Source organism: Somniosus microcephalus, chromosome 10 (assembly GCF_052327205.1).
Source record: "Somniosus microcephalus isolate GS21.2 chromosome 10, FLI_Smic_1.0, whole genome shotgun sequence".
NCBI lineage: Eukaryota > Metazoa > Chordata > Chondrichthyes > Squaliformes > Somniosidae > Somniosus > Somniosus microcephalus.
Window position 1 is genome coordinate 209,062,773 of NC_140996.1, and position 23,375 is coordinate 209,086,147.

General features: G+C 48.6%; 2 protein-coding genes across 7 annotated transcripts in view; one reads left to right on the plus strand and one right to left on the minus strand.

The window, feature by feature from the left end:
- gabrb3 (gamma-aminobutyric acid type A receptor subunit beta3) overlaps window positions 1-23,375 on the minus strand; it is a 589,510-nt gene that overhangs the window by 16,373 nt on the left and 549,762 nt on the right. The window lies entirely within an intron of this gene.
- LOC147112048 (uncharacterized) overlaps window positions 20,503-23,375 on the plus strand; it is a 37,547-nt gene continuing 34,674 nt past the window's right edge. For 3 of the 5 annotated variants that reach the window (XR_015079802.1, XR_015079803.1, XR_015079805.1), the window contains exon 1: window positions 20,503-22,084. The gene's annotated coding sequence lies outside the window, so the exon portion shown is untranslated. The remainder of the gene's footprint in view (window positions 22,085-23,375) is intronic. The other 2 variants (XR_015079804.1, XM_085999550.1) reach the window with 2 other exon arrangements.

Below are 23,375 nucleotides of genomic sequence, written 5' to 3' on the forward strand. Positions count from 1 at the left end.
ATGCCTCTGTACCCCCAGTCTTGAGACTACCCTCCACCAGTAAATACCTGTTGATTGTTAAGTTACAGCATCCGTGTGGTTACTGAAAAACATCATACTCTCAGAATCACGGATCTAACAGTGGCGACGAGTGTCGATCGAATCTACCTGCAACTCTGCATTTCCCTTCGAGGATTTGCTCCGGGAGGGCGGTGGAAGAAAGTCGAGGCCAGAAACACGGGCGTCAACCACGAGCAACCGCCCAGTCGTCCGGCAGAGAGTGAACATCGCAGGGGAAGCTGTGGAGAGCTGGGCTTGGTTCCCCAGCCACGACGATCAGCAAGAGACTGACGACAGGTACAGCGCAGACCCTTCCCGGACAGCGGCGGCTGGAGCCGACCGACGGCGGAGAGACAGCCGAGCAGCATCGACGGGGTAAGACAGAGGGTGAAGCGCACAGGGCTCAGCCGGGGGTTGAATACCGAGCGGCGTCAAGAGAAAAAAAAACAAAACGGAGAGAGGGTAAAGCAACAGCCAGGTTCAGGACCGAGCGGCGGAAACGAGAAAGGCACACAAAAAAAAAGAACGCGCAGAGCACAGCTAGGGCTCAAGGGCTGAACAGTGTCTGCGGGGAGAAGAAGGGAGAGCACGGGAGACCCCATTGAGCCGCGGGGAAGGAAGAGCGCGGGAGACGCCATTTTTAGAATCCGCAGCGGAGAAGAAGGGCGAGCGCGGGAAGGAAGGAAAGCACGGGAGACGCCATTTTGTGCCAGCGGAGAAGAAGGGGAAGTGCGGGAGGTGCCATTTTTGACAGTTAAATCACACCCAAGGATGCTGAAGAGTGGCAGTATCTCTACGTTCGACAATGAAGTCGAAGATTGGGCGACATATGTGGAACGTATTGAGGTGTACTGCAGGGCGAATGAAGTGCCAGATGCTAGGAAAGCACTGGTTTTGTTAAATTCCATGGGTGCAAAAACTTATGGGTTACTGCAGAACCTAATAACCCCAGAGAAGCCGGTGAACAAGAATTTCGAAAGCATAGTCAAAATCCTACAGGACCACTTAAACCCCACACCACTGCTGATAGCAGAAAGATTTAAGTTCCATAAAAGGAACTAACACAAAGACGAAAGAAATGCTGAGTACCTAACGGAACTGTGCAAGCTATCGAAATACTGCCAGTTTGGAGCGGGACTAGCAGATACGTTAAGGGACAAGTTTGTGTGTGGGCTGCAAAGTGAAGGAACCCAGAAACGGCTTCTATCAGAAAAGGATCTTACGCTGGACAAGGCTTTCAGTATGGCAGTATCACACGAAGCAGCCGCAAGGGGCGCTGCAGAGAAACAACGGAGACCGCAAGAATATGGCACCAATGAAATGTCCTATGGAACAGGGAAGTGCTATCGCTGCGGCAGAACAACACATGACCAGAAGGATTGTTGGTTCAAGGACCAAGTGTGCAGACAGTGTGGAAAAGCAGGACACATAGCAAGAGTCTGCAGGTCTGGGAAGAAAACCAACGGTAAGAAATCTCCACAGGAGAAGTACAAAAAGGTACACAAGGTGATGGACAGTAGTTCAGACGAACAGAAAAGTGACACAGACTCCGGAAGCAAGGAGCTGGGTTGTCTGAAACTACATAAGGTAACCAAAATGGAGGATCACCAGACTATCTGGGTTACACTCAAGATAGACGGAGTCCAAGTGAAAATGGAATTGGACACAGGATCAGCCCTAACAGTCATAAACCAAAGGGACTACAAGCGGCTATTTTTGCATATACCCTTGAAAGCTACAGAGATTGTCTTGAAGACGTACACGGGGCAAAAAGTCTACCCAAAAGGAAAAATAAGGGTGAAAGTGATATATAAAGGCCAGGAAATACCTAAAATGAACATATATGTATTGCCAGATGGAGGACCACCACTGCTAGGACGTGAATGGATCCGGAAGATACAATTAGATTGGCATTCCATACAGGCACTGAAGGTTGAGGCCAAAAAGGATGATGACGTCACACCTGGACGACTGTCAAAAATGCTAAGTGACGCAAAAGAAGTGTTCCAGAAGGGACTCGGAACACTAAAAGGCATAACAGCAACGATTAAAATAGAGGAAAATGCAAGCCCAAAGTTTCTTAAGGCCAGACCAGTGCCTTATGCGATCAGACCAGCTGTCGAAGCAGAGCTGGAAGGGTTGGAACGTTCAGGAGTACTGTCCAAAGTAGACTGGAGCGAGTGGGCTACACCCATCGTTCCTGTAATGAAGAGGTCGTTGAGTAATACGCCTGGGGAACCAAAGAAGGTCCGCATCTGTGGGGATTTTAAGGTGACAGTGAACCCAGTCCTTCACACGGTACAATATCCGCTTCCATGAATTGAGGATATTTTCGCCTCGCTATCTGGAGGTAAACGCTTCACCAAAATTGATCTAGCCCAGGCGTACTTGCAAATGGAGGTAGAAGAAGCTTCGAAACAATACCTTACGATTAACACTCATAAAGGTCTCTACCAATACAACCGGCTGGTGTTCGGGGTAGCATCGGCTCCGGCTATTTGGCAAAGGGCAATGGATCAAGTCCTGCAAGGGATTCCAGGGACCCAGTGTTATTTGGACGACATCCTGGTCACGGGCGAAAATGGCAGTGATCACCTCGCCAACTTGGAGCAGGTGCTCACCAGATTAAAGGAGTATGGGCTACGAGCTAATCGCCACAAGTGCGAGTTTTTCCAGAAACAGATCTCGTATTGTGGCCACGTTATCGATGAAGAGGGGTTACATAAGTCCCCTGAAAAGATTGAGGCAGTAGTCAAGGCTCCAGCACCGGAAAATGTGTCACAACTGAGGTCGTTCCTCGGGCTGGTAAACTACTACCACAAGTTCTTACCAAATTTGTCCACGGTATTACACCCACTGAACACCCTACTGCAAACGGGGGTATCATGGAAGTGGAATGACGAACGTAGACGAGCTTTCCAGAAGTGTAAAGAATTGATCACATCAAAAGAGGTGTTGGCTCATTTCAACCCAGCACTACCAATTCGTTTGGCATGTGATGCATCACCCTATGGTATTGGAGCGGTGCTGTCGCACAAATTCCCAGACGGGTTGGAGAGGCCAGTAGCCTTTGCGTCTCGGTCACTAACCTCAGCCGAGCGCAACTACGCCCAGATTGACAGGGAGGCCCTCAGCCTAGTATGGGGAGTAAAAAATTTCAACCACTATCTGCATGGGCAGAAGTTCACCTTGCTGACTGACCACCAACCACTTGTCTCCATCTTTAATCCTAAGAAGGGCGTTCCAGTGATGACTGCACAACGGTTACAAAGATGGTCCTTGTTTCAAGGGGTGAATCAATATGAAATAGAATATAAAGGCACGAAACAGTATGGAAACGCTGTTGGGCTATCGTGCCTGCCACTGCCTACTGTGGAGGAAGCACCAGCAGTGGACCCTATCGAGATATTTTATTCGTCAATAATCGAACGTTTGCCAGTAACGAACGCGGATATAGAGAAGGAGACCCGCAATGATCCGACGCTGTCTCGGGTACATGATTTGACGGTGAGGGGATGGCCAACACATGGCGACTCACTGTTGCCAGCATTCTCATCCAGAAGAGAACAGCTGTCAGTATGCCAGGGGACAGTGATGTGTGGATCCAGAGTGGTGATTCCACCCAAGTAAAGGGAGAGAGTGCTAAATGAGCTACATGAAGGTCATCTGGGGGGAGTGAAAATGAAAAGCCTTGCTAGGGCTTATGTGTGGTGGCCGGGAATCGATCAACAAATTGAAGACCTAACCAAGAGCTGCTCAGGATGCCAGAAGGTCCAAAATGCACCACCACATGCCCCTCTAGACCCATGGGAGTGGCCCTCCTCTCCATGGCAACGGGTGCATATTGATTTCGCTGGTCCATTCATGGACTCAATGTTCTTAATAGCAGTGGATGCTCATTCAAAGTGGCCTGAGGTAAAAAAATGTCCTCAACCACTGCAGAGAAAACGATTGCAGTCCTATGGACCATATTTGCCAGAAACGGCTTGCCAGAGCAGATTTGCTCTGATAATGGACCACAGTTTGTGTCCGAAGAGTTTCGAAAATTTATGAGAAGGAATGGGGTAAGGCATTACACATCCGCCCCGTATCATCCAGCCACAAATGGATTGGCTGAGAGGTTCGTACAAACCTTTAAGAAGGCGATAAAGGCCATGTGCGATGATGAAATTCCACTACAGCATAAGGTGGACAATTTCTTATTAGCCTACCGAAACGCGACACATGCAGTTACCAACCAGACCCCGGCCATGATGTTCTTTAACCGAAGGTTGAGATCTCGTCTGGACTTGCTCAGACCAAATGTGCGAAGAAATGTTGAGGATAAACAATTCCAGCAGCTCAATGAGAAGCGGGCAAGGAGCTTCAATGTAGGACAACCAGTCTTGGCCCATGACTACCGAACAGAGAAATGGCAACCCGGAACGATATGAACAAGGCAGGGGCCATTAATGTACACAGTGGATGTCGGGGAGAACATTGTGAGACGCCATGTCGATCAGATCTTAGCGTCACAGGAACCAGTCAACCCCATGTCTTGATAACCTGGGGATGAACCCGACATACCGGTAGCATCTACCTCAGAACTAGTAGCAGTGGAAACCGATGAACTACCCGATGAAAAGGGGCCAGAATCGCCTCCGCACCAAGAACAAGAACCTCAGGAAAGGCGCTATCCCGAAAGTATCAGGAAGCCGCCCCAAAGACTGAATCTATAAATGGACTATTGTTGTTTAATGTACATGTTAAAGTGTTAATTTTTATTTGAATATTAGGGGTACTGCTAATCTAAAAGCACGCAGAGGATAGTGACAAACTTTTGAGGGCAGCTGAATTTGAGGAGGACACTCCATAATCCCTCACGGTTGTCTTGAATATACTCAAGGACTGAGCCTCCACAGCCCTCTGGAGTAGAGAATTCCTATAAAAAGACCGGTGCTAGTGCGAGCAGCACGGAGTGCGAGTAGCAGAGAGTGCCGTTTTGAGAGTTTGGGTAAGTGAGAGAGTTAGGGTAAGTGGGGTGTTAGGTGCTGTTTCTGTTTTGTTTCTGGCCTTGTTTTAACTGCCAGTCTCAGGATTAGCGGACATCGCGGAGGCGGAGCAGCGAGGCGAGGCCCAGTCGAGGCAGCCGGGAGCAGCAGCGGGTGTTGAGTCAAGTCGGAGCAGCGAGGCGAGGCAGCCTAAACAGGCTCCACAGGCAACATTCCAAGGGGAGGTCAGAATCCAAAAGTGACAACGCAGCCAAGCTGGTCGGTGATTGGCTGGTTGGTGAGTACTTTTCCTTCCCTTTTAAACCTTTATAAGTTGGTAAGTTCAATTAAATAGAGGTGTGATATTCATCATCTAGAATCGGGGCAGAGGGTATTTAAAAATAATAATAATAAATTTAATTAATTACATAGAATGGGAGAGCAGGTGATGTGTTACTGCTGCAATATGTGGGAGCTGGTGGACACCACTGATGTTCACAGTGATCACATTTGCAGTAAGTGCTGGCTGCTCGAGGAACTCCGGCTCCGTGTTGATGAGCTGGAGTCCGAGCTTCAAACACTGCGACATATCAGGGAGGGGGAGAGTTATCTGGACTCTGTGTTCCAGGAAGTAGTCACACCAATTAGATTAACTAATTCAGATGTAGTCCGTGGTCAGGGACAGGAGGGTATAACTATGAGTGAGGCAGGTACGGGGATCCAGGAGGTAGTGTTGGAGGAGCTGCAGCCCTTGCTCTTGTCCAACAGGTTCGAGGCTCTTACTACCTGTGAGGACGGGAGCGGGGACTGCAAGGAGGATGAGCAACCTGGCCACAGCACCGTGGAACGAGGGGCCATTCAAGTGGGGGGAGTAAAAAGAAATGTTGTAGTGGTAGTGGATAGTATCATTAGGGGGATAGATAGGGTTCTTTGCAGCCGAGAGTGAGAGTCCCGAAGGCTGTGTTGCCTGCCCGGTGCCAGGGTTAAGGACATCTCTTCTGGGCTGGAGAGAAACTTGGAGTGGGAGTGGGAGGATCCAGTTGTCGTGGTCCATGTTGGTGCCAACGACATAGATAGGACAAGGAAAGAGGTTCTGCTGAGGGAGTATGAGCAGCTAGGGGCCAAATTAAAAAGCAGAACCACAAGGGTAATAATCTCTGGATTACTACCTGAGCCACAAGCAAATTTGGCTAGGGTAAATAAAATCAGAGAGTTAAATGCGTGGCTCAAAGACTGGTGTGGGAGAAATGGGTTTTGCTTCTTGGGACACTGGCACCAGTACTGGGACAGGAGAGAGTTGTTCCGTTGGGACGGACTTCACTTGGCCAGTGCTGGGACTAGAATCCTGGCGAATCGAATAACTAGGGCTGTAGAGAGGGCTTTAAACTAATTAGTGGGGGGGAGGTTTCAAGAGAGCGAAAAATAAAAATGTCAGTGGAGAAGGCAATAGAGCAAGGTAGCAGTGGGGGAATTAAAAACCAGAGCGTGTCAGGAAGGGACAGAATATATAAAGATAAAGGTAAAGTAGTAAAGGGGGTAAAAGCAGGAATAAATTGTCACAAAACATATTTAAAAGTTCTTTATCTGAATGCACGCAGCATTCGTAACAAAATAGATGAGTTGATGGTACAAATAACTACACATGGGTATGATCTGGTGGCCATTACAGAAACATGGCTGCAAGGTGACCATGACTGGGAACTAAACATCCAGGGGTATTTGACTATTAGTAAGGACAGACAGGAAGGAAAGGGAGGTGTGAGGTTATGCACTTTGGCAGAAAAAATCAAAGAGCAAGTTATTAATTAAATGGAGAGAAACTGCAAAGTGCTACAGTACAAAGGGATCTGGGGGTCCTGGTGCATGAAACACAGAAGGTTAGTATGCAGGTACAGCAGGTGATCAGGAAGGCCAATGGAATCTTGGCTTTTATTGCAAGGGGGATGGAGTATAAAAGCAGGGAAGTCTTGCTTCAGTTATACAGGGTATTGGTGAGGCCATACCTGGAATACTGCGTACAGTTTTGGTTTCCATATTTAAGAAAAGATATACTTGCTCTCGAGGCAGCTCAGAGAAGGTTTACTTGGTTGATTCCGGAGATGAGGGGGTTGACTTATGAGGAAAGGTTGAGTAGGTTGGGCCTCTACTCATTGGAATTCAGAAGAATGAGAGGCGATCTTATCGAAACATATAAGATTGTGAGGGGGCTTGATCGGGTGGATGCGGGGAGGATGTTTCCACTGATGGGTGAGACTAGAACTAGGGGACATAATCTTAGAATAAGGGGCTGCCCTTTTAAAACTGAGATGAGGAGAAACTTCTTCACTCAGAGGGTAGTAATTCTATGGAATTTGCTACCTCAGAGAGCTGTGGAAGCTGCGACATTAAATAAATTTAAAACGGAGATAGTTTCCTAGCTGATAAGGGAATTAGGGGTTACGGGGAGCGGGCAGGGAAGTGGATGTGAGTCTAGGTTTGGATCAGCCATGATCCTATTGAATGGCGGAGCAGGCCCGAGGGGCCGTATGGCCTACTCCTGCTCCTACTTCTTATGTTCTAAGATTACCACCCTCTGAGTGAAGAAATTTTTCCTCATCTCAGTCCGAAATGGCCGATCCCTTATTCTGAGACTGTGACCCCTGGTTCTAGACTCCCCAGCCAGGGGAAACATCCTCCCTGCATTTACCTTGTCAAGCCCTATAAGAATTTTGTATGTTTCAATAAGATCAGCTCTCATTCTTCTAAACTCCAGAGGATATAGGCATCGTCTACTCCACCACTCCTCATAGGACAATCCCCCCATCCCAGGAACCAGTCTGGTGAACCTTCGTTACAGTCCCTCTATGGCAAGTATATCCTTCCTTAGGTAAGGAGAGCAAAAGGTTTTATTTTTTATTCGTTTTTATGGGATGTGGGTGTCGCTGGCAAACCCAGCATTAATTGCCCATCCCTAATTGCCCTTGAGAAGGTGGTGGTGAACCGCCTTCTGGAACCACTGCAGTCCGTGTGGTGATGGTACTCCCACAGTGCTGTTAGGGAGGGAGTTCCAGGATTTTGACCCAGCGATGATGAAGGATCAGCAATATATTTCCAAGTCAGGATGGTGTGTGACTTGGAGGGGAACTTTGAGGTGGTGGTGTTCCCATGCGCCTGCTGTCCTTGTCCTTCTAGGTGGAAGCGGTCGCGGGTTTGGGAGGTGCTGCCGAAAAAGCCTTGGCGAGTTGCTGCAGTGCATCTTGTAGGCGGCACACACTGCAGCCACGGTACGCCGGTGGTGGGGGAAGTAAATGTTTGAGGTGGTGGATGGGGTGCCAATCAAGCGGGCTGCTTTGTCCTGGATTGTGTTGAGCTTCTTGAGTGTTGTTGGAGCTGCACTCATCCAGGCAAGGGGAGAGTATTCCATCACACTCCTTACTTGTGCCTTGTAGATGGTAGAAAGGCTTTGGGGAGTCAGGAGGTGAGACACTCGCCGCAGAAACCTGCTCTTGTTGCTACAGCATTTATGTGGCTGGTCCAGTTAAATTTCTGGTCAATGGTGACCCCCCAGGATGTTGATGGTGGGGGATTTGGTGATGGTAATGCCGTTGAATGTCAAGGGGCAGTGATTACACTATCACTTGTTGGACATAGTCATTGCCTGGTACTTAAGTGGCAGGTAACATTCGCGCAACACATCAGCCCAAGCCTGAACGTCGTCCAGGTGTTGTTGCATGCAGGCATGAACTGCTTCATTAGCTGAGGAGTCATGAATGGCACTGAACACTGTGCAGTCATCAGCGAACATCCCCATTTCTGACCTTATGTTGGAAGGAAGGTCATTGATGAAGCAGCTGAAGATGGTTGGGCCTAAGACACTGCCCTGAGGAACTCCTGCAGCGATGTCCTGGGGCTGTAATGATTGACCTTCAACCACCACAACCATCCTCCGTTGTGCTAGGTATGACTTCAGTCAGTGAAGAGTTTTCCCCCTGATTCCCATTGACTTCAGTTTTACTAGGGCTCCTTGATGCCACACTCGGTCAAATGCTCCCTTGATGTCAAGGGCAGTCACTCTCACCTCACCTCTGGAGTTCAGCTGCTTTGTCCATGTTTGGACCAAGGCTGTAATGAGGTCGGGAGCCGACTGGTCTTGGCGGAACCCAAACTGGGCATCAGTGAGCAGGTTATTGGACTTTCAGAAGGCTTTCGATAAGGTCCCGCATAAGAGATTAGTGTGCAAAATTAAGGCACATGGGATTGGGGGCAAGGTATTGACTTGGATAGAGAAATGGTTGGCGGACAGAAAGCAAAGAGTTGGAATAAATGGGTCATTTTCCGAGTGGCAGGCAGTGACTAGTGGGGTACCGCAAGGATCGGTCCTAGGACCCCAGCTGTTCACAATATATATTAATGATCTGGACGAGGGAATTGGATGTAATATCTCCAAATTTGCAGACGACACAAAGCTGGGTGGGAGGGTATGCTGTGAGGAGGATGTCGTGAAGCTCCAGTACGATTTGGACAGGTTGGGTGATTGGGCAGAAACATGGCAAATGCACTATAATGTGGATAAATGTGAGGTTATCCACTTTGGTGGCAAAAACAGGAAGGCAGATTATTATTTGAATGGCAATAGATTGGGAGAAGGGGAAGTGCAAAGAGACCTGGGTGTTCTTGTGCACCAGTCGCTGAAGGTAAGCATGCAGGTGCAGCAGGCGGTTAAGAAGGCAAATGGTATGTTGGCCTTCGTAGCAAGCGGGTTCGAGTACAGGAACAAGGATGTCTTGCTACAGTTGTACAGGGCCTTGGTGAGACCGCACCTTGAGTATTGTGTGCAGTTTTGGTCGCCTTACCTGAGGAAGGACATTCTTGCCATGGAAGGAGTGCAGCGAAGATTCACCAGGCTGATACCTGGGATGGCAGGAATGACATATGAGGAGAGATTGTGTCGATTGGGCTTATACTCACTGGAGTTTAGAAGATTGAGAGGGGATCTCATCGAAACCTATAAAATTCTGTCAGGCCTGGACAGACTAGATGCAGGAAGGATGTTTCTGATGGCCGGGGAGTCCAGAACCAGGGGTCATAGTCTAAGGATAAGGGGTAAGCCATTTAGGACTGAAATGAGGAGGAATTTCTTCACCCAGAGAGTGGTGAACCTGTGGAATTCTCTGCCACAGAGGGCGGTAGAGGCCAGTTCATTAAATATATTCAAAAAAGAGTTGGATATATTTCTTAAGGCTAAAGGGATCAAGGGATAAGGGGAGAAGGCAGGGACAGGGTACTGAATTTGGATGATCAGCCATGATCTCATTGAATGGCGGAACAGGCTCGAAGGGCCGAATGGCCTACTCCTGCTCCTATCTTCTATGGCCTAGAAATTCACTAGCCTTAGCGCCGCTTTTGAGGCGCTAGAGGGACTAGCGCCAGAGTTATGGCCATTTGAAAAATTGAGTGGGGCCCTAAAGCGGCGTTGCACCGGTAGCGCTGCGCCGGCACCGATGACGTCATCGGTGTGCGCAGCGTCCCGGTTGCCGTGGTAACCCGCCCAAACTCCAAAATTGAGTTGCGGCCGCCTCGCCCGTGGCAGCCGCAAGCAACGTTCTGTAAAAGGTGCCTTGCTGAAGTTAGCGCCGGCGCATTAAGGTCGCGCGGCGGCCGGCCGCTTCCCCGGCGGCCGCCTGCCCGCACCTCCCTCCCCGGACTCCTCCAAGACCCCCCCGCGGCACAGATGCATGTGGGCCGCGAGCCCGGCACTTCTCCGAGGTGCCGGGCTCATTTTTATTCAGCCGTCAACGGCCAGCGGTCGGGTGCAGGCAGCTCCTCCTTAACGGAAGGAGGAGGCCTGCACTTCCCCAGCCTGCCGCACCGCATCGGGCGCCGCAGCGCCGGAACAGCGCCGCAATGGGGCAGGTAGCGCCCATTGGGAGGCGCTGAAACCCTCCAGTAGCGCCGGCAGCCGTTTGGGCGCGGCGCTACTGAATTTTTGGCGCGCGCAGGGGGACTTAGCGCCGGCACTAACTTCCGGCGCTAAAGCCCTGGCTGCGCCAAAACCCAATTTCTAGGCCTATGTTTCTATATGCTGCTTGATAGCACTGTCGATGACACCTTCCATCACTTTGCTGATGATTATGAGTAGACTGATGGGGCGGTAATTGGCCGGATTAGATTTGCCCTGCTTTTTGTGGACAGGACATACCTGGGCAGTTTTCCACATTGTTGGATAGATGCCAGTGTTGTAGCTGTACTGGAACAGCTTGGCTAGAGGCGCGGATAGTTCTGGAGCACAAGTCTTCAGCACAATAGCCCGGATGTTGTCGAGGCCCATAGCCTTTGCTGTATCCACTGCACAAAATACTCCAAGTGTAGTCTCACCAGCGCCCTATATAATTGCAGTAAGGCGTCTTTACTCTTCTACTCAAATCCTCTTGTAATAAAGGCCAACCTACCGTTTGCTTTCCTAATTGCTTGCTGTACCTGCATGTTAATGTTCAGTGATTCGTGTACAAGGATACCCAGGTCCCTCTGAACACCAACATGTCCCAATCTCTCTTTAAAAAATACTGGGGGAGTAATTGGGTGGAGCCGCAAACAAGGCGCCAAGCTCGCCTGGGCGCCGAATTTAGCGCAGCGTTTGGAGCATTAGCGATCGCCGGAAATTCAGCTTGAGCGCCCCAAGAGGGACATGGGGTGAGGCTCTCCGCATCCCTCTTAGGGCGCTGAAACTGAATATTGCAACGCAACGGGCGCGCTGCGGTACTGCAGGCCTTCCTCCCATTCTTAAGGGGGAGGGGCCTGCACCAGCGCGATCGGAGATCGCGAGTGCCGGCAAAAGAGCCCGGCACCGAGGAGAAGTGCCAGGCTCTCGGAAAACAGCCGGCAATGCCGCGGGGGGCGATCAGGAGGCTGGGGACGGAGGTGCTGGCAGGCGGCCACCGAAAAAATGACCACCCCGCACCTCCACCTTAATTTGCGCCACTGCCGCCACAGGTAGGCCCCGTGAACCGGGCGCCATTTGCGAACGGTGCTACAGAGGCGGTCGGTGCCAAATATCGCGATCGGGGCGGTAGCAGGGCGCTGCGCACACCGATGACGCCATCGGTGGCGGCGCAGCGCAACAGGCTAACACCGCCATTAGCGCCCCAGCTAAATATCGCGGGAGGCGCGGCCAGTGGCGCTAAAGCCACTGAGTGCCCTCTTTAGGCGCTAACTGGTGGCGCAGCCCACCGAATTTCTAGGCCACTGTTTTTCTATTTTTCCTACCAAAGTGGATAACTTCACAATTATCCACAATATATTCCATTTGCCATGTTCTTGCCCACTCACTTAGCCTGTCTATATCCCCTTGAAGCCTCTTTGCATCCTCCTCACAACTTACATTCCCACCCAGCTTTGTATCATCAGCAAACTTGGATATATTACATTTGGTCCCCTTATCCAAATCATTGATGTAGATTGTGAATAGCTGAGGCCCAAGCACTGATCCTTGCAGTACCACACTAGTTACAGCCTGCCAACCCGAAAATGACCCGTTTATTCCTACTCTCTGTATTCTGTCCGTTAACCAATCCTCAATCCATACTAGTATATTACCCCCAATCCCATGAGCCCTAGCTTTGTGTAATAATCTCTTGTGTGGCACCTTATCGAATGCCTTCTGAAAATCCAAATACACCACATCCACTCTATTCTGCTAGTTACAACCTCAAAAACTCTAACAGATTTGTCAAACACGATTTCCCTTTCATAAATCTGTGTTGACTCTGCCCAATCCTATTATTATTTTCTAAGTGCCCTGTTACCACGTCCTTAATATTAGATTCTAGCATTTTCCCTACTACTGATGTCAGGCTAACTGGTCTGTAGTTCCCCGTCTTCTCTCTCCCTCCTTTCTTAAATAGTGGGGTTACATTTGCTTCCTTCCAATCCACAGGAAAAAGTATCAAGGATGGTCTTCTGAGTGGGGGCAAAAACTCAATCATTCAAGAGGCAGTTGGATGCTATGGCGAGGGATTCATAGGCTTTGATAGAATTATGAGCTAGATGGGCCGAATGCTGTTCCTCATCAAAACTTATCTCTATGATCTGGATTTTGAGGTAGACTCACAGGTACGTCCTAAGGGTCAATATTTTTTCATATATTTTCTTCATGGTAAACCTCTTCAGAGGCTATTTCAGTCTGTCCAAGATTTGAATACTGCTCTCATTTCTGGGGTGCTTCTTTTAGTAACTGTCATGCTCTCCTGGACAGAAGAAAAAAGCTTGTCTAATAGGCGATCCTACAACTCCCTCTCTCTATTGCAACCTTTCTAGTCTTTCTCTATTTTATCATCAATATTTTGGTTATTCTTCTTCTCAACCTTCCTCCTGTTCCTCTTAAGTTCCAATTACACTGTCCTCTCCATTGTGTCTTCACGATTTTGAAATCAGGACTCATTGCATCACCGTTCTAACTCAATTTTCCCAGGACTTCAATGCTATGGAAACCCTTATTAGGCTTTTGAGTTTTAACTGTAGACACTTCCTGGGTCAGTGGCTCAAACCACTCCTGTAGGCGAGTCCTCCCTCCCTATGACCTGGACTATACCATTACTCGCTCATTACATAAGTCATTTGTAGTGAGCTTTGAAATCTAACAGATGATCCTCGTCACTGTAGTTTGGTTTACTGCTTACATCAGGTGCCCTCATGTGATCTGTGTCACCTTCGGAATGTGCTGGCTTGGGCTAAAAACTGCCAAACAAATTTATTATGAGTAAGTAAGAAGAAGCCACAGCACACTGAAGAATAACATTAGATATAGGCTTAACAGTATGTCCCTGTAACACACAAACATTTGCATTGACGATGCTATATTGCACTTTGGGACCAGACACAAGGGGCTAAAAATTGAGTAGTGCCCCAATTGAGGTGCTAACTTCACCGGGGCGCTAAAATTGAGTGGTTGCGCCCCAAGAGGGAAGCGGGGCGTTCCTGGAAGCGCCCCGCATCCCTCTTGGGGCGCTGCGAGTGAATATCGTGGCGCTACGTGCCGCAGCACCACACGCTGCGGCATGTCGCACCGCGGTATTGCAGGCCTTCCTCCCCTTCTTAAAGGGGAGGGGCCTTGTGCAGCACAACCTGGGGCCCAGCTGGGCCCTCGGGGATTGGGAGTGCAGGCAAAAGAGCTCGGCACTCAATAGAAGTGCCGGGCTCTTGGCGCGGAGCCGGCACTCCGTGGGGGGTGGGAGGGCGGGTCGGGAGGCCGGGGACGGCAGCGGAGGCAGGTGCTGGCAGGCGGCCAGCAACAAAAATGGCTGCCCCGCACCTCGCCTTTAAAGTGCGCCTCCCCGGCCGCAGGTACGCCACCCTGACCCTGCCATTATCAGAGGTGCCATCTTTCAGATGAAATGTTAAACCGAGGCCTCTATCTGCCATCTCAGGTGGTTGTAAAAGTTCTGATGAAAGGTCATTGATCGAAACGTTAACTTTGTTTCTCTCTATTCACAGATGCTGCCTGACCTGCTGAGTATTTCCAGAATTTTCTGTTTTTATTTCAGATTTCCAGAATCTGCAGTATTTTGCTTTTGTATAATCTAAATAGTACATTTTGAGGAGGGTGCAATAGCAGGGGACCTGGGGGTGCATATTCACAAATCCTTGAAGGTGGCAGAGCAAGTTGACAAGAAAGCATATGGGGTACTTGGCTTTGTAAATAGGGGCATTCAATACTGTAAGTGCCCCGCCTCCCTCGAGGGAATATCACGGCACTATGTGCCACGGTATTGCAGACATTCCTCCCCTTCTTAAAGGGGAGAGGCCTTGCACAGTGCAACCCGGGGCCCAGCTGGGCCACCGGGTTCAGAGTGCCGGCAAAAGAGCCTGGCACTCAAGAGAAGTGCCGGGCTCACGGAGCGGAGCCGGCACTCCGCGGGGGGTGGGGGGCGGGTCAGGAGGCCGGGGACGGCAGCGGAGGCAGGTGCTGGCAGGCGGCCAGCAACAAAAATGGCTGCCCGGCACCTCACCTTTAAAGTGCGCCTCCCCGGCCGCAGGTAGGCCCCCCTGACCCCGTCGGACATAGTGTCCGGCAGTAAGTCAGGGGGCGCTACCGAACATTGCGGCTGGGGCGCTGCGCACGGCGATGACGTCATCGCTGGCGGAGTAGTGCTGCAGGGCGCTATTGGTTACCGCCGCCACTAACCTGCCACTGAATTTCGCGGGAGGCGCAAAGCAACCGAATTTCCCCCCTATGATTCTATTCTAAAACACAGCACTATTTGAAGAATAGCAGGAGCGTTCTCCCCAGTGTCCTGGCCAATATTTAGCCCTCAAACCAACACCTAAAACAGATGATCAGGTCATTTATCTCATTGCTGTTTGTGGGACCATGCTGTGTACAAATTGGCTGCCGCTATTCTTACATTGTAACAGTGACTATACTTCAAAAGTTCTTCCATTGGCTATAAATAATTTGGGATATCCTGATGTCATGAAAGGTGCTATATAAATGCTAGTTCTCTCTTTCTGTCTGGCCACAATTTCCAACTATCCTCTGACACTCTTGACTAATTCTCTGCCAATACTAAAAGGAGCTTTTCCACAAATTTTGCCTGTATGCTTGAGGTGTTGAGTAATAAGCAGTATGAATAGCATGCTTTCCAAATTTCACTGTGCACACAGCCCATTGTATCCCCAAGGCCACTTTACCAGTCTTTTAGTTCAATTTTTTTTGTTCCACTTATGGTGGTGTGCTGATGATTCAAAACCCCTTAAAAACGTCCAAGGCATCCCCTTCTTTAAAATTTGGTTCACATTGGAGTTAGTGAAATTATCCCTACAAAGTTATGAGCTAGACCAACTGTGTCCTCACTACTGGACTCCTGTCAATATGCCTTTTGCTGCTAATTCAATACACAGCAGTGCTGTCTCTGCTTTTCATCCTTTTCATAACAGTGAAATAATGATCTATTCTTGAGCATCTGTTGGGTACATATATTCAACGTACAGGCATGACCTTGCGGTTCATGTATTGTTTATTTGTGATTGACTCTAGGATAAATGGCATACCTGATGTGTATTTCCAATAGATGATGCAGCTGTGTACAGCCCCCTCAAAGTACTCTGGAAATGATGAAACTTTAGTGCTCCTGCCCAAAAATTGTATGGGGGAAAAATTCAGTATCGCCCCGTTTGGGGTGCCATTATCGGCCGCGCGCAAAGTTTAGCGCCTGGCGCTAATTATCGCCTCCGACAGCAAACTTGGCTTTTATCGCCCCTGGAGGTGATTGGAGCGCTAAATCAGGCGCTTCACACCTGTCTTAAGGCGCAAAGGCCGAGGAGCGAGGCGCTACCTCAGAGCGCTGGTGAAGCAAGGAAGGGCCAATCAAAGTAAACCTGCAAAGTGCTGCTCAGTACTCAAAACTCCTTCACACAGCGTTGAATCTCTCCAGAAGTCTCTCTCTCTCTCTTAGACTGCATGGTGCAAAAATGTCACCGACAAAAAAAGGCAGGAGGCAGTCGCCTTTAGATAGCATAACGCTCCCCTCAACCTGTCGTTGCTAGCGGCAGGCGGTAAGGCAGGGGGCGCCACTCAATTTCTGGTCCTGGGCGCTAATGGGGCGTTGCGCACTCGACTGACGTCACAATCTGCCGGCGCAGGAGATTGTGGCGGTAGTGTTTAGCGCCGCCGCGAAATGCCTAGTTAATTTCGCAAGCGGCGCAAACATCGCTGTGCCCGGGCGCTAGTTGCTTTGCGCCCCATTAGCGCCCTCTTAAAGCGCTAATGGGAGGCGCAAAGAACTGAATTTTTCCCCCTGTATGTTTTAAATTTCAGAAGCTAATAAAGGCTAGAATTTGATGGGATGCAATTGATGGGCTCATGGATTTGTTTTCGATGGGCTGATTGTTTCATATTTGACGAGCTCAGGGGTTCATCTTCAATGGCCCCTTAGGTTTGATGGGCTCTCGAATGAGAGTACGAATGGCTCTCGGTTTGGAGTTTCAATGCATAGTTGGATTAGGTGTGAAAATGCAATCCATTTTTGTCCATTTTTATTCTGTTATGACTTTTCTATTGCTGATTAATGTTTTTAAGATGATTATAAGAGTTGGTTTTTTTCGTTCATGGGATCTGGGTGTCACAGGCAAGGCCAGCATTTATTGCCCATCCCTAGTTGCCCTTGAGAAGGTGGTGGTGAGCCCCCTTTTGAACCGCTGCAGTCCGTGTGGTGAAGGTACTCCCACAGTGCTGTTAGGGAGGGAGTTCCAGGATTTTGACCCAGCGATGATGAAGGAACGGCGATATACTTCCAAGCCGGGATGGTGTGTGACTTGGAGGGGAACTTGGAGGTGGTGGTGTTCCCATGCACCGACTGCCCTTGTCCTTCTAGGTGGTAGTGGTCGCAGGTTTGGGAGGTGCTGCCGAAGAAGTCTTGGTGAGTTGCTGCAGTGCATCCTGTAGATGGTACACACTGCAGCCACGGTACGCTGATGGTGAAAGGAGTGAATGTTTAAGGTGGTGGATGGGGTGCCAATCAAGCGGGCTGCTTTGTCCTGGATGATGTCGAGCTTCTTGAGTGTTGTTGGAGCTGCACTCATCCAGGCAAGGGGAGAGTATTCCATCACACTCCTTACTTGTGCCTGGTAGATGGTGGAAAGGCTTTGGGGAGTCAGGAGGTGAGACACTCGCCACAGAATATCCAGCCTCTGACCTGCTCTTGATGCCACAGTATTTATGTGGCTGGTCCAGTTAAGTTTCTGGTCAATAGTGACCCCCAGGATGTTGATGGTGGGGGATTCGGCGATGGTAATGCCGCTAAATGTCAAGGGGCGGTGGTTAGACTCTCGCTTGTTGGAGATAGTCATTGTCTGGCACTTGTGTGGTGCGAATGTTACCTGCCACTTATCAGCCCAAGCCTGAATGTCGTTCAGGTCTTGTTGCATGCGGGCATGGACTGCTTCATTATCTGAGGAGTTGTGAATGGCGCTGAACACTGTGCAGTCATCGCGAACATCCCCATTTCTGACCTTATGTTGGAGGAAAGGTCATTGATGAAGCAGCTGAAGATGGTTGGGCCTAGGACACTGCCCTGAGGAACTCCTGCAACGATGTCCTGGGGCTGTGATGATTGACCTCCAACCACCACAACCATCTTCCTTTGTGCTAGGTATGACTCCAGCCAGTGGAGAGTTTCCCCCCCCCCCCCGATTCCCATTGACTTCAGTTTTACTAGGGCTCCTTGATGCCATACTCGGTCAAATGCTGCCTTGATGTTTAGGGCAGTCACTCTCACCTCACCTCTGGAATTCAGCTCATTTGTCCATGTTTGGACCAAGGCTGTAATGAGGTCTGGAGCTGAGTGGTCTTGGCGGAACCCAAACTGGGCATCAGTGAGCAGGTTGATAGGGTAGATAGAGAGAAACTATTTCCTCTGATGGGAGAGTCTAGAACAAGGGGGGGCATAACCTTAAAATTAGAGCCAGGCCATTCAGCGTTGATGTCAGGAAGCACTTCTTCACACAAAGGTTAGCGGAAATCTGGAACTCTCTCACCAAAAAGCTGTTGAGGCTAGGTCGATTGAAAATTTAAAAACTGAGAATGATAGATTTTTGATAGGCAAGGGTATTAATAGTTATGGAACCAAGGCGGGTGCGTGGAGTTAAGATACAGATCAGTCACGATCTAATTGAATGGCGGAACAGGTTCAAGGGGCTGAATGGCCTACTCCTGTTCTTATGTTACTATTCTGCTGTTGAATTCACTCTGTGCAATCCCAGAAACATAAAACCTAAAGAAATAGGAGCAGGTGTAGGCCATTTGGCCCTTCGAGCCTGCTCCACCGTTCAATAAGATCATGGCTGATCTTCTACCTCATCTCCACTTTCCTGCACTAACCTCATATTCCTTGATTCCCTTAATATTCAAAAATCTATCGATCTCTGTCTTGTATTTAATCAACGACTAAGTCTCCACAGCCCTCTGGGGTAGAGAATTCCAAAGGATCACCACCCTCTGAGTGAAGAAATTTCTCCTCATCTCAGTCCTAAATGGCCGATGCCTTATTCTGAGACTGTGACCCCCTGGTTCTAGATGCCCCAGCCAGGGGAAACATCCTCCTTGCACCTACCCTGTCAAGTCCTGTAAGAATGTTGTATGTTTCAATGAGATCACCTCTCAGTCTCGAGAGAATATAGGCCTAGTCTACTCAATCTGTCCTCATAGGAAAATCCCCCCATCCCAGGAACCAGTTTGCTGAACCTTCGTTGCACTCCCTCTATGGAAAGTATATCCTTCCTTAGGTAAGGAGACCAAAACTGTGCACAATACTCCAGGTGTGGTCTCACCAGGGCCCTATATAATTGCAATAAGATGTCTTTACTTTACTTTACTTCCCACATACTCCCTTATTTTCAAATGTGCCTGTGATATTTGATTGCACAAACTACTTGTACTCTACATGAAACCCTTAAATAGCTGAACCCAATAAAACAGAATTAAATGCCCAGTACAGATGGTCTTAAGCTCTATTCATATCTTACTCCCTAAAGATTTCAGTGAGTTCAGATCGACATGTCTGTAACTGAACACTGCTCCCAGTAGGTTGCATAATTCAGATAACCCTGATTCAGTTCATACTGCTCGAGAAATTTGATTACCTAACCGATTCATGTGCTGAAGAACCTGAGGTAAATCTCAAAACCTACATAGCTCCTAAATCAATATGTTTGATTTTTTTTTAGTTAAAACTATCACCATTCCTGCATAGCTTTTGTCTTGACTCAGCAGCAAATTCACAGTCACGAGGAATTCCAGGTGCCGTCGGATCTGTTCCTGACATATTATACTTGAATCTGATTAATGTAATAAATCAGGCATTTAATACAATCCTTCAGCCTACTATTACTCTTCAAAGACACTTTCCCTTTTAGTCGATTTTTCCTCTTTATGCTGAAATATATATATATTTTTTATTGAAGACTCTGGACTCCTGCACTCACAGTGGCCAGGTGGGGCAACATTTCAGTCTGCAGCAGAGTTCTATGATGAACTGCGGTACAGATTTGAGACCATACCTGCTACCTTCTGATCTAAATGACCCAGTACCACAGCAGTCACTGCATTTATCCACTAAGTTACTGGGGGAGGCAGGAAAACATCGTTGTCAATCCTTCCAGTGCTCTCCTGGTGGATCTCCCATCCTCCATCCTCCATAAACTTCATCCAAATCTCCACTTCAACAACAACAACAACTTGTATTTATATCGCGCCTTTAACGTAGTAAAATGTCCCAAGGCGCTGCACAGGAGTATTTTAAGCCCAAAAATTTGACACCGATCCACATAAGGATAAATTAGGGCAGGTGGTCAAAGAGGTAGGTTTTAAGGAACGTCTTAAAGGAGGAAAGAGCGGTAGCGAGGCGAAGAGGTTTAGGCAGGGAATTCCAGAGCTTAGGACCTAGGCAACAGAAGGCACGGCCACCAAAGGTTGAGCGATTATAATCAGGGTTGCTTAAGAGGGTAGAATTAGAGTGCAGCTATCTCGGGGGTGGGGGGAGACGGGTTGTGGGGCTGAAGGAGATTACAGAGATAGGGAAGGGCGAAGCCATGGAGAGATTTAAAAACAAGGATGAGAATTTTGAAATCGAGGCGCTGCTTAACCTGGGAGCCAATGTAGGTCAGCGAGCACCTATCTTGCACTCACCCATCACCCTTGTTCTTGCTAACCTACTTTGGCTCCTAGTCCCCCAATGCCCCTAAATTTAAATTCTCATCCTCGTGATTAAATAACCTTCATGGCCTTGCCCCCCTCCTCTGACTCTACAACGCCACCATAACTCTTTGTTCCTCTGACTCTGGCCTTTTGTGCATCCCCCCAATACCTTCACACCATCATTGGCACCTGTGCCTTCATGCTGCTTAGGTCCTATGCTCTGGAATTCCCTCCCTACACCTCCCGCTTCTCCTTTAAGACCCTCCTTGAAACCCACCTCTTTGACCCAGCTTTTGGTCACTCCTATTATTTTCACAATCACCATGAAAGCCATTCTCAGCTAATAGGATCCAAAACTGAATAAAACCAGGCCCATTAACTTCTCCATGCATATACTCCTCAGTATACATATGTGTAAATAGATACACAGGGAGATATTTTAAGATTGTAATCTTAACTCAGATAAAAACTTTTAATGGGGGGAAAGGGTTGATATTATTTGAACCCTTCAGAAGGGTTACTGCTATATAATCACTCCCATCTAGTCATTATTCTGTTTAATTTATCCATGAGACCATTTCTTTTCATTTTAAAGGATGGATGGTAAGTACTTTGCTCTCCAACTATAGCAGCAGTCTAAAATGAACACTTCTTCAGATGCTTCAGCACTGTGTCTGCCAATTAAATCTTGATACTAGAGCTTCCTCTGCTACTCTAACTCACGCTGTGGCAAGACCATCAAAACTGAGAAGCCCCTTAGGTCATTACTCAGGAATGTCTTCAAGCCGTCCTGCCTTCCTCCTATAATCTATGGATTTTTAAAACCCCAAGCCTGGTGTAGCCTAAAGGTGAAGGATTATGGATTTTTTAATACCAGGTTTAAGGAAACGAAAAAGGAACCCTGGAATGCTCAAAGAGCAAAATTTGTTTTAAAAGTATCAACAACAAAGGATAGAAGACAGGGTTGTTAGCCTGACTGCTTGGAAGGCTCACTGAGACAGTGCTCTTTGGTGGAGAGAAGGGACGAGATTGAAGAAGACAGCTGCCCGGCTAAACCTTGAGAGACTGTGGGAACATTAGAACACTGCTTCTGCATCAGAGTGAGAGAGAGGATGGAAAGTTACTGAGAAGTTTAGTTTGCCAGCAGCCAGGGTACAAAGAAGGACGAAAGGTCTGAAGAAAGGTCTTCGACCTGAAATGTTAACTCTGTTTCTCTCTCCACGGATGCTGCCTGGCCTGCTGAGTTTTTCCAGCGTTTTCTGTTGTTATTTCGGATTTCCAGCATCCGCAGTATTTTGCTATCATATAAAGAAGGACTGTTTTAATGCTTCAAAAGAGAAAAGGCTGCAGTCGGGGGAGAAGGAATCCACTGTCCTGTAGAAAGAAGGTAGCAAGACCTCAGGCAAGGGTGAGATCAACCCTTTGTTTTGGACATTATATAGACTCCTTTTAAGGTTGTATTATTGTTAACTGTTTAGTGAATAATTGATGGAATTAATAAAGTACTGTTAAGAAGACAGGAAATGCCTTTTGATGTGTACTAAAGCAGCAGTATTTAATCTCGCTTGAAAAATTGGTGGCTCGCAGTTGAAAATCGCGGGGGGTGGTGGTGGGTGGGGTTGGCATGTCAGCCACCCCACTGATGCCCACGGCCCGCCCGATGCAATTTTCAGGTGGGCCTGTAAATAGGCAAGCAGTAAAGCCACCTGTTTCTGGCAAGAGGTTGCTTAAATATACACATCGGGGTCCTATGCTATTTGTTTGCTGTTTTCAGGAACAAATGGGCAGAGGGCGTGCTGCACACATTCCGTGCATTTCTACCAGGCGTTGAGCAGCCTAACTAGGGCTCCTTAACCGGTGGCCAATGTTCCCTCTAAATGTTTTTTTCCCGGGCGCGGCCCCTTTAAATTTGCTGGTGAGCGGCCTGCCCTTGGACCTCCTGATTTATGCGCGGCCGCGCACCTGTTGGGGGTAATGTTGCTGGTGGCCACTCAAGAAAAAGCCCAGTGTGCCTCCTGGCTCCACAAAACTACAGTGAGGCACCACCGGCCCGTGCGCCACCTGCTCTGGGATCAACTCCTCACACATGGGCCAAAATGCCCTCCCACAAACGGTGAGCTGCAGCGGGCGTGATTGCTGAGCACCCACAGCTCACTGGTTCAGGCCTCCCCGACGCCAGCTTTGGGCGGGGTAGTGCGGCTGCTCCGTCGACTTTGTGCCTGCTTCAGACGCAAGTTGAAAATCGCCCCCAATGTGTCAAGCCAGAGGGTTGCAGAAGTTTTTGGAATAATTGCCGATTCTCCGCACTGTTATTTCTGATTGAATTCCACCCACCCCCAAAAAAATAAACTTCATTTACATCCCTGCATTACCAAGACTTGAAAATAACTTGCTCTGCAAGAACTCCACCATGACCATTTACAGAAAAATTACCTTGTACAACTGACACGAAAATGAAATGGGAAATGAAAGCCAGTCAATGCACAGCAACTGGTGTGGTATCTTATTGAGCCACAAAGTTAGGGTTAACAAATGTGATGATTAGTTGAGTCTTTTGAGCAAGCTGATGGATATAGCAACAGCATTCCAGGGGGCCGATTCAACTTCCTACCATCCCGTTTTGTTGGTGAGACCAGGGTGCTCATGAGATGATAATCGTTAAACAAAAAGCGGCAAGTTACCGCCAGGGGCCTACCTGT